The sequence below is a fragment of the Mustela erminea genome, chromosome X (genome assembly GCF_009829155.1).
Source record: "Mustela erminea isolate mMusErm1 chromosome X, mMusErm1.Pri, whole genome shotgun sequence".
Taxonomy (NCBI): Eukaryota; Metazoa; Chordata; class Mammalia; order Carnivora; family Mustelidae; genus Mustela; species Mustela erminea.
Window position 1 is genome coordinate 98,998,114 of NC_045635.1, and position 12,392 is coordinate 99,010,505.

Sequence of the window (12,392 nt, forward strand, 5' to 3'; positions counted from 1 at the left end):
GGAAACTTGGAGGTTCCTTTGCTATGTTACGCCTAAACTATATGGATTGTGTTTTCCTCGGCCTTCCTAAGAAAACCCACCATAAGGATGGTCACTCTTATTCTTTCATTCAGATAAGTTTTTTCTCTCTCTGGGCACTGAAGGGACACGTGAAACAATGTTTAGAATTTTTTTGGTAATGCCTTCAACTAGGGATCGTTTTGTTTAACTTCTTATACGAAAGCTTGAGTGAAATAAATACTGTCTTTTTGTACGTTACCCGCATGTCTTCCTTTGGTCTTATTTTGGGGCAAAGCATTGTGAGGAGTGGGTGGCAGCAGAATTGGAGTTAAAAGAATAAATGTTGTGGAAAAAAAGATACAAGACAGCTGTTTTATCTTCTAGTCGTTTCTCATAAGCTCTTCCACGGTGCTCGGTGCACCCGTGTTTTTTGATAAGAACATGTGCTGAGCTTAATATCAGCACAGCCTGTGCCAGCCATACCTGAAGGGCCGTAAGTACTTGATAAATTGTCTTTCTGATCATTCAGGGCAATACACGGTGGGGCTGCTGCGGGGCGGGGCCGAGGGGCCCTGGAGGGAGAGCCGACTCCGCAGGGCGGGTGGCTTCGGGGGGGCTTCCGCCAGCGGCATTCACCTGCGGGACGGCCAAGTGTGTCATTGCCAAAGAGGAGAAGTGGAGGGCCAGCTCTGCCAGCTGCTGCGGGTCTCCATCCTGACATACCTGGTGGTTTGGCTGTTCCTGGTGAAGAAGGGTTACCCAGCCAGCAGCCCCCTCCCGGCAGAGCAGCGTGTCACCAGAGTCACAGGTGTGACCTTCATCAGCACCACCTTAGAGCTCAGGGAGCGGTGCTGGTCTGTTGTCCATGATGTCATCCCACCCCAGGGAGAGAATGTCTATTGTCACCAACGTGATTGTGACCCTCCACCCCCCACCCCCAACCAGTGGCAGGAAACCAATGGGAAAGGAAAAAGAAATACAAGTTATACACGTGTGCGCACACACACACACACAGAGGCACATTCCTTTTTTTTTTAAGATTATTTATTTATTTATTTGAGATTGAGAGCAGAGCAAGCGAGAGGGAACACAAGTGGGGGGGAGGGACAGAAGGAGAGGGAAAAGCAGACTCCCCAAGCAGGCTCCCCGCTGAGCTGGAAGCCCAATGCAGGGCTTGATCCCGGGACCCCAGAATCATGACCCAAGCCGAAGGCAGACACCCAACCAATTGAGCCACCCAGGTGCCCCCTGACAGGGACATTCTTAAGGAAAGCATCCTGCTATATATGATGGGGGACCCACCCCGACAGAATTAGTTTAAGTCTAATAATCAGTTTTCAGTAGCTGTCCTCTTAAGGGATGGTAATGTGGTCTCTTATTTTCTGCAACTATAGCAAAATGGTTTCAATGTCATGGAGGGTTTTTTTTTTTTTTTTAATCATTCATGTTAAAAAGAAAACACGGGCCCAGCATGGTGTCACTTACCAGAGTCAGCAAGGCAAGACTTAATACTTAACTGCAGTTTCAGCCTTTAACCTCTAATCAGTCAACGTGGAATTTCCTGCTCAGCACCAGGAATTTTACTGATAGACCCTTTCTGTTCCCCTTAGGAGGGTGACCTTGCTTAAAACAATGGGTTCCTTGCTAATAATTTCCTTTTTTCCACTCCCTCTCTTTGTTACTAATTTTTTTGAGAGGAAAGGTGGGGGAGAGATGGAAAGAGAGAGAGAGAATCTTAAGTAGGCACCACATCCAGCGTGGACCCCAATGTGGGGCTCGATCTCAGGACCCTGAGATCATGACCTGAGAAGAAATCAGGAGTCAGACACTTAACTGAGCCCCCCAGGTGCCCCTCACTCTTCACCTTTAAAAGCCTTTTCTTTTCTGTGGTTCTTTTGAATTCCTCTCTACTTATTAGATGGGGATGCTGCTGGATTCATGAGTCAAATAATACAGCCAATTAGATCTTTCAAATTTACTTGATTGAGTTTTTGTTATTTAACAGTGTTAAGCTCTAGGAGTGGGTCTTTAGCCAGACCACATTTATTAATTACCCTAATCCCAACCCTATAGGGTGGTGGGTAGGGGCTTCTGATCTCGGTGAGCTTATTTCTGTAACTATCTAGAATGATCCAAGAAGATTCTGGAACTCTGTCTCCAGGTAAGTATAGTTGTGTTTTTAATAAGAAAGCTCTGCTGCTTAATACATCAATATACTGAGTATTATGACAGAAGACATTTGAGGACAGACACTTGAGGTTGCATATCTATATGAAATCTGTGGAAAACACATTTTTGTAATCATAAACATGTTCACCTTGTCTGGGGGAGAGGAGCCAGAATGATTGAAGTACATTTGATTTCTAGAGTAATTTACCATTTTGTCATTTCCATGAAGTCCTGCTCATTTACAAGCTCATATGAGAAACACATTATGCCTTTAGAGTATTAGTAGTTTCAGAAGAAAGCAAGGAAACAAGAAAATTTATTTCAGAGATTCCTTTTTTAAACTCATGATTAGATCAAGCAATAACTTTCTTGTAAATACTGCAGCTGAATCTTGGCATACTTTTACTTTAAGTGAGGGAGGAGTTTTATTGGCATTGAGATGCGCTAGATATTTTTCTCATCGATTCACAAGATGATTTCTTCCTGAAGGTTCTTTGGCCTTTAACTATCCTTCCTAATCGTCACACTATTAGTTTACTATTAGCAACAGGAAAATATTTCACTGCTAGTTCTCAACATGTTTTAGATATAAACATTATATAAAAAGAGAAAGGGCTATTGAGCGGCTACCAGGTGCCAAATTCAATGTATCATTTCACTAAATTCCCACGTGACTCCCATGAGCTAGGTGGCACTGTTACCTTCATTTTATAGATGAAGAAACTGACATGAAATGATTGAGTTAGGGGCACCCAGGTGGCTGAGTCAGTTAAGTGTCTGACTTCCACTCGGGCCATGCTCTCGGAGTCCTGGGAACGAGCCCCGTGTAGGGCTCTGCACTCAGCGGGGAGTCTGCTTCTCCCTCTGCCCTTCCCCCTGCTTGTGCACTGTCCCTCCCTCTCAAACAAATAAAATCTTTTTTACAAAAGCAAAATGATTGTGTGTGCAAGAGCACCCAGCTAGTAAATGACTGAGACAGAATTGGAAACCAAGTCAGCCTGACATTAGAGCCTTTATTAGAAGGTCAGTAATGTATTTACTTGTCCTAAGAAGAAAGCTGCCTAAAGAAAAAATATTTTCTTTCAAATTGTTGCTAAATTGCTTACCTAATGGAAGCTATTTGAGAACTTAAGCCATTTAAGTGAGCTTTTTACAGCATCTTCAGATTCATTTGTGCATTCTATTATATATGTGCTTTGCACAGGACAAAGTGACCTCGGTTAGAGTAGGAGTTCCAGATGACCTCTAGCAGGGGTTTCTTCCTGTTTGCATCTGCTTCCCTACCTGTAAGATGAAGATGTTAGACTTCGCTATTTTTCATCCTGTCCATAAGTTGTGGAACTCATTCAGAAGTGGGGATCCGGGCTTCAAACATGAGCAATGCCATGGGCAGGTCCCTTCCTCTCTCTGGGCATTAGTGTTCCCAACTGCAGAATGAGGAGATTGGACCAGATTAGCTCTATTCTGTCATCCAACAAAAACTGAGATAATGACTTGTTTTGCACATCAAGAAATATTCTTGATAAAGAATATGTTTTTAAAAACTTACAGTTTACATCATTATTTTTTTAAAGATTTTGTTTTATTTATTTGACAGAGAGATCACAAGTAGGCAGAGAGGCAGGCAGAGAGAGGGAGGGAAGCAGGCTCCCTGCTGAGCAGAGAGCCCGATGTGGGGCTCGATCCCAGGGCCCTGAGATCATGACCTGTGCCGAAGGCAGAGGCTCAACCCACTGAGCCACCCAGGTGCCCCAAATAAATAAAATCTTAAAAAAAATGCATTTACAGTCACCTACTGTTGCTACAGGAAGTAGCTAGCTATGAGCAGTAACTGCCAAAAATAACAGGAGTGGGTCCTTTAATACAACAGTAAGAACAGAGGAATTGATACGTTGGATGAGCCCTGTGATCCATCCAAATCAGAATTTTCACCAGAACCCAGCCATGATTGTACCTAACAACTATTTCTTACCATGCTCTGCAGATCATAGGCCATTTGGCCTAGAAACACAAAAATGGATTTTTGTATATATATCATGACATTTGATATATTACCTAAAATAGAGTCCCTTTAAATTCAGTAAACAACAAGCACCTGGCTGGCTCAGTTATTAAGTGTCTGCCTTCAGCTCAGATCATGATCCCAGGGTCCTGGGATCAAGCCCCACATCAGGCTCCCTGCTCAGGGAAAGCCTGCTCTTCCACTCCCCATGCTAGTGTTCCTGCTCTTGCTATCTCTCTGTCAAATAAATAAAATCTTAAAAAAAACAAAAAACAAAAAACTGTGTTCCCCTGCCCCACCACTCCTGACGCCCTGATTCCTGCTCCCAGAAAAGACGCCCTCACGCTATGCCTGGATCCTTATGAAAACATTGTTATGTGGCAAAAGAGACTTTGCAGGTGTGATCGAGATTATAGATCTTAAAATGGGGAAATTATCCTGAATTATCAGGGTAGGCCTAATCTCATCACTTGAGCCCTTAAAAGCAGAGAAATTTCTCTAGCTGGAAATGGAAGAGAAGGACAGAGTCAAAGTACAGAAAGGCTTCAAAGTGTCACTGTAGGCTTGAGAGTGGAAGAAGCCATTAGAAAGTGCTGGAAGGAACTGGATCCTGCCAACAACGTGAATGAGCCTGGCAGCTGGATCCCCCCCTAGCATCTCCACATAGGAGCTCAGGCTGGCCACCTACATGATTTCAGCTTTAATAAGAGACCTCAAACAGAAAATGTAATCATACTCTGTTGGACTTCTGACTTACAGAAGTGTGAGGTAATAATTTGTGTTGTTTTAAACTGCTTTTAACGTTTTTAGCTAGTTCTTTTTGTATATAACTCTTCTAACACCTAATGTTTCTTATTTTATTTAGGTTTAGAAATGACCTATTTCTGAATTTCTACAATGGAAGATGAGGAACTACCTTCCTTATATGTCCCAACACACACACACACACACACACACACACACACACACACATATACATACACCACATCCACTCACACTTATACAAATACAAAAAATTGGGGGTAAAATATTCAATATTTGTAATATTTGTATAATCGTTGTGCTCAGTTGGTCCATGCATGGTACCATTAAATTGTATTTCCTTTATCTTATCTTCCCCAAATTGTCTCATTTTTCTGGTTTGATTTGTTCTTCTGTGTACCTGTCATGAGTTCAGCCCCAAACTTGCTGACAGAACCACAAAACTCCTTTTGGCATAGTTGCCCATCACGTGTAATCAATGAGTTCCATTTCTTTTTCTTGGAGACAACCCTCGTGGAGTTGGCTGGCTTCCTGACCATTCTGGAATGTGTGCCCTCTGGGCCTACCACCCATTCCTCCTCTTCTTGGTTCAACTCTGCTTTCCACATTTCAGGTGGTCCCCTTTCTTATGTTACACCCTGGTTTTGCTGGACTACATCCTGTGCTAACTTCCTTAGAAAGATTGTGAGGGAGGTAATTTTTTTAAAAGACTTTATTTATTTATTTAAGAGAGAGAGAGAATGCATATGAGCTAGGGGAGGGGCAGAGAAGCAGACTCCATGCAGAGCAGGGAGCCTGATGTGGGACATGGGATCATGACATGAGCAGAAGGCAGATGCTTGACTGACTGGATCGCCCAGGTGCCTGTGAGGGAGGTAATTTTTAATAAAACCCTTCTGTATCTGAATATATCTTCACATATGATTAAAATTAACCCTAGGTGAAGAATTCGAATTAGAAACAATTTCCCTTCAGAATTTTTGAAAATTATATTCCACTATGTTCTTGCTTCTAGTGTTTTTTTTTTTTTTTTTAATTTATGTGACAGACAGAGGTCACAAGTGGGCAGAGAGGCAGGCAGAGAGAGAGAGGAGGAAGCAGGCTCCCAGCTAAGCAGAGAGCCCAATGCAGGGCTCCATCCCAGGACCCTGAGAGCATGACCTGAGCCGAAGGCAGAGGCTTAACCCACTGAGCCACCCAGGTGCCCCAAGACCCTTTTTATTTAAAAAAAAAAAAAGAAAGAAAGAAAGACTTCAGGGATGCCTGGGTGGCTCAGTCAGTTAAGCCTCTGTCTTCAGTTCTGGTCATGATCCCAGGGTCTTGGGATCAAGCCTCACATTGGGCTCCCTGCTCCGCAGAAAGCCTGCTTCTCCCTCTCCCACTGCCCCTGCTTGTGTTCCCTCTCTCACTGTGTGTCTCTCTCTGTCAAATAAATGAATAAAATATTTTTAAAAAATTAATTGATGAAAAAACAACTATAATAAGGAAAATATTCGTTATTAAAGCTAATTTAAGATTATGGATTTAATGAAAATAGACATGTCTTTAGAGTTATCAGGATTAAATATACAACTTTAATTCTTCCTGTGTTTACTGAAAATCACATAAGTTCATGCTATCTCTGTTGCAAATTTGTCAGAAAAAAAAATTAAAATAATGATTGACTGGGGCGCCTGGATGGCTCAGTGGGTTAAAGCCTCTGCCTTCGGCTCAAATCATGATCCCAGGGTCCTAGGATCGAGCCTCGCATCTGGATCTCTGCTCTGCGGGAAGCCTGCTTCTTCCTTTCTCTCTGCCTGACTCTCTGCCTACTTGTGATCTCTGTTAAATAAATAAATAAAATCTTTAAAAAAAATAATGAATGACTTTGTCCAGTGTCTCCCAAAGTGTTGGGGGTAGTCTAAACATAATTGTTAAGAACGAGTAAATCAAATAGATGTAAATAAGATTACAGGGTTTATAGGTAAACTTTTAAATAGCTTCTGAAATGTAACCAGTCACTTTAAAGTTTTGCTAAGTAAAATGATGAGTAAAGTGACCATCGTGGGTTATCTAGATTACTTCCAAAAAGGCAAGATAAGAAAACAGGAAGTATGAAAACTCAATCAAGAAATTAACTGGATGGGGCACCTGGGTGGTTCAGTGGGTTAAAGCCTCTGCCTTCAGCTCAGGTCATGATCCCAGGGTCCTGGGATCGAGCCCCGCATCAGGCTTTCTACTCAGCAGGGAGCCTGCTTCCTCCTCTCTCTGCCTGCCTCTCTGCCTACTTGTGATCTGTCAAATAAATAAATAAAATCTTTTAAAAAAATAAAAAAAAATTAACTGGAATCCCATTATCATACTTACGAAAATTAACAAAAATTGCTTAATATTATCAAGTATCCAATCATTGTTTACACTTTCCCAACTGTCTCACTTTTTTTTTCTGAGAGTTTGCTTTGATCAGGATCCAGCGAGGCTCATGGTGGATTTTTGAATACTAGTGCCTTGTTATATATAGGGGCAAGGATTTAGAAACAATCGTTTGAACCTCAAAACCTTACTGCATTGGCATCTAGTAATGAATATGGCCCCGTCACAACAAAGTAGCTCCCCCACCCCTGCCACCATCCAGATTGTTGTGACTGCATATCTGTGTCACTCTGCATTCCACTGGGCTCTGGAAATTCTTGATAAGGACAGTAAGCCACCCATGAAAGAAGTGAAAACCCAAGATTGGCCTTGAAATTCAGAAGTTCTTACACAACCAACACCCAGTTTTCCTTGGGGGGAAAAAATACAACCCTACACACACACACACACACACACCCTACCCCACCCCCCACACAACCAATGCCAACTTTTAATATGTGTAGGGAATGTTTGTGCACATGGCAATCCAAAGCATATCTGTGTTGTATCATTTTCCCCCCATGGGAATAAGGACCGATCCAAGCACGTTGAGAATGTGATACTGAGAGAACATTTGAGCGTGGATTCATTAGGACCAAAATGGCGCCACCCACCCCTTGAGGATATGTTTAAATGTACTGCAAACTGGAAAGCAGGCTGGAAAAACAGGCTTAGGAGTCTGCATGGTAGGTTGAGGAAAATTGCATGTGGTTAAGTACGTGCTCTTTCCCCCTGCTGAGTGAACACTTAGTCATGCAGCTTTTGGTAAGTCGCTGGCTTGGGCAGCATTGGGAAATATTGATATACACCCTGTGACTACCACCAGCAGGATGGGGTAGATCCACTGGAGTGAAAAAAAAAAACTGACTGAATTGAACCGTGGAATCTAGGAGCGCCATTCCTGCTACCTAGTCTGCTCTAGCCAACGGCCTTATTCCTTCACTCAGAAGCCTTTACATGAGTATAGATCATGTACAAGATACTGTGCTGGGCTCAGAGGAGAACAGGACTTGCTAATCTGTGTCATTGTTTCTCAGAGTCCAAGATAGGGACGGGACGTCTGTTCCATCCAGTGAACCAGTTCTGCCTGGAGATATGGGTTTTTTTTGTTTTTTGTTTTTGGGGTTTTTTGTTTTTTGTTTTTTTTTTAAGATTTTATTTATTTATTTGACAGAGATCCCAAGTAGGCAGAGAGGTAGGCTGAGAGAGAGAGAGGAGAAAGCAGGCTCCCTGCTTAGCAGAGAGCCTGATGTGGGGCTCGATCCCAGGACCCTGGAATCATGAGGTGAGCCGAAGGCAGAGGCTTTAACCCACTGAGCCACCCAGGCGCCCCAGCCTGGAGATATGTTTTGAGAAGGATTTTGAGTCTGAGTGTGGGCTCGGTAGAAACACGGCTAATATCCATTAGTGATGCCTCATTGGGTACCAGTGGGGGGATGACTGGAAGAATTTGGGCCACGTAGTTACCATCCTGGGCTAAGGGATGGAGTGAGAAATCCATACATATAAATAATGAATAATCTTCAAGGCGGAGTGTGAAAAATTAGAGTAGAAAAGGAGGTCCAAAGGAAACTCTGTAGACAGGCAGTGGAAAGATTGATCTACACCTTGAAGTGTGAGTAGAATATGAAGAGACTGGGAGGAGTTTGGGCAAAGTCTCAGATGGTGGTGGCAGGGTAGATTGTGGGAGGAAGAAGATGGAGATAAGCCTATAGGAGCTTAGTTGAGAGGTGGTGAGGCTCTCTTGTGTCAGGAAAATTAGAGAACAGAGCCCAGATCTGAAATATTTTAGAGGTGGACTTACCAGGACTTGACACATGGGTGGGACATGTTCGAGACTCTGTAGAGCCGTGATGGCTGGAGCGGGGGTGAGGTGGATGAGGAATACCAAGTCTGTTTTGGACATGTGGACTACGGATTGTTGGCGGGAACCATTGGGTCATGATTTCCAACAGGTTTAGAGGACTGCGGATTGTTGGCGGGAACCATTGGGTATAATTGGAGGGCACTCGGGTGGAGATGAGAAGAAAGCAACTTCAGGAGTCAGGGCTGCGGGAGCCAGCCCCCAGGGAAAGACCTGTGGGCTCACTCCCAGAAGACACATTGCAAGCCTTTTGACCCCGGGGGGGCAGTAGAGTTCTGAGTTTGCTACGCAGTCGTGGGATGGCTAGAGAGACTGAAGGCAGAGCCCTTACCAGCAACTCCCAGCTAAAGAGTAACACACTGCTGCCATCTGGGGGCTGAGTGGAGAATTGGTAAGGGCAGCTCTGTGATTGCCGCTTAGTGAGAGGGGACATGATTTTGGGGGCCACCAAGACCCCTCCTCTCAAAAGCCCTTTATAGTTCTTCCTTGATGTCTTTTTAGGCTAGCTCAATTCCACCTTCCCCAACAAAGAAAACTATGGGGGCACGTGTTCTGTAGTAACCTTTCTTTCCGGAAGGGTTCAACCCTTGACAGCGGACTACTTCCGGCCAGCTATGGCATGCTAGCGCCGAATTGAGATCTCTCCTGCTGCCACTGCTGTCACGTAGCTACTGACCAAAGCTCTGGCTGGGACCACAGCTCTCTGCTTGACCCACCAAATCCATCGTTTTGACCGAGACACTAGTGGGCTTTGACTTTTGATACTCAAACATTCTCTATTTTGCCTCCAGGGGCCCCCCTTCCTCCCCGATGTTTTCCTTTGCCATCCTCCTTTTCTGGAGTGGAACTGGGTTTTCATCTTTTCGTTCATTCATTCAACGGACATTTATTGAGTGGCTACAGCGTGCTAAGCTCTGAAGCTATGCTGGGGAGAAAAGCGGGTGCAGCCCCTTAAGAAGTTGTAGGACAGTCTCACCGTGAAGACAGAAGACAATCATATGACATGTGATCATGGCTCTGAGGGAAAGATGGATGAGCAGTGGGAGCGGGAAACGGGAATCCGACCACATCTTGAAGGGCAGCAAAAACTCTTCTGAGGATGGGACATTTAAACTGAAATTTGAATGATTAGTAGGAATTGGACAGGAAATAACTACTCTGAAAAATATAAAATCCCTAAGGTTTGAGAAATAAGGAGGTTTTGTTCTGGTTCCTCTGTCTTCTGGGGTGATAGTGCAATAGAGAGATTCATCAGCGAGTCTTGAGTCTGAAATTGGCATATCAATTAAAGTGAAAAGCAGGTATTCAAAAGAAAAATAGTAATTACAGCAACAACAATGAGAAAATCAGGAAACATAGAAATGTAGAACCAGGGGCTCCTGGGTGGCACAGTAGGTTAAGTGTCCAACTCTTAATTTCAGCTCAGGTGGTGATTGCAGAGTCATGCGATCCAGCCCTGCATCAGGCACCGTGCTCAGTGCAGGGTCTGCTTAAGACTTTTTCTCCCTTGCCATCATCTGCTCCTCCTCTCTGGGTACACACACACTCTCTCTCAAATAAATAAATAAAATCTTTTAAAAAAGAAATATAGAACAACAACAACAACAAAAATGAGCCCCCAAATTCTAAATTAGCCTGCCCTTTTGGGAAAAGAATACACATAAGAAGATAAAGAAATACTAATATTCTTGAAGTCTTGAAGTACCATCTTTCAATTTCTTTCGCTTTTTTTCCCCCTTTCTGAGAATGGAGCCAATTTTTAAAATCTCCACATACGCTCATTTAAACTGGAACATAATGTCTTAAGTAGTCTAACACATTGGATCTGAACCAATGCAAGATATCAAACATTGATTTGAACTTCAGATTCCTCATCAGTAAAATAGGGATGATAATAGTTCCTACATCCTGGAGCTTTTTGGAGATATAATGAGTTAACATTTGTGAAGCATTTTCCAGCAGTGCCTGGCCCATCATAAGTGTATATAATCATGTTAGTATTATTATCTCGGTGCTGACCTGTTCGTAGAACATGTCAGGGCTGATGGAACAAGGTTACTTTGACATTGTGCCATGGAAAAGACTAGCTACTCCAACACACACACAAAGGGCACTAGAAACGCTAAATGGAGAAGAAAAAGAAACCAAGAATGTTGCATGGAAGTCAGCTCCTTTGCAGAGCCGCACACAGAGACAAGCTTATTCTGTAGCTCATGTGCATCAGGGGTGTCCTCTTCCCTCGTTCCCAACAGGTAATCTGGTCCCCACCTAAATACATCCAGCGACAGGGAGTTCTGTTATGGAGAGAGGTTGATTTCATTCTTTGATAGTCCATTCTAATTTTTTTAGATCAGTCTTCATATTCTATGGTCAAAAATCATCTCCCTCATATATCCATCTATCTGTGAATCCTTCTGCTCTGGGGAGCCAAAGAGAACAAAAGAGTTTCCCCTTATCACTAGCAAACTTGGAGCAAGGACTGTAGATTCTAGATCCTGAATTTGATAACCGTGCTGTGGTTATCTCTGAGCATGTCCTTGTCCCTGGAAATTGCCCGCTGAAATATGAAGAAAAGTGGAACAACATATACAATAGTTCTGCAAATGGTTCAGAAAAAGAGCCTTAATATATACATAGGGAGAGAGCCCCAAAATGTCCACGGTTGATGGAGTCTAGATAGGTAGTCCAAGAGGATTCCTTGTAGTATTCTCTCTTTTTAAAGGATTGATTGATTGATTGATTGATTGATTTAGAGTGTCAGCAGAGGGAGGGACAGAGGGAGAAAGAGAGAATCTCCAACAGACTCTGTGCTGAACACAGAGCCCCATGTGGGGCTTAATCCCATGACCGTGACATTGGGAGCTGAGTCAAAGGTTTAAGAACAATTACCACATTTATTTGATTCTGCTTTTCTCTCTCATTCACTTGTTCATTCATTCATTCATTGACAAGTATGGATTAAGCATATGCTTTGGGCCGTGCCTGAGGCTGGGCGCTGTGGGTCCAGCAGAGAAGGTCATCAATTCCATCTACTGTCATGGAACTTGGGGACACTTAGGGGAAGACCTAAGGTAATCCACAGTAGTTCTATTTTTTCTACCTCTGATAGAATTACGAAGGAGGAATGGAGGTGGTGGAATGGGAGAGCCTACCAGAAGATTCTGAACCTAGCCAATGGACCCAGCATCTAAGGTTGTAGGGATG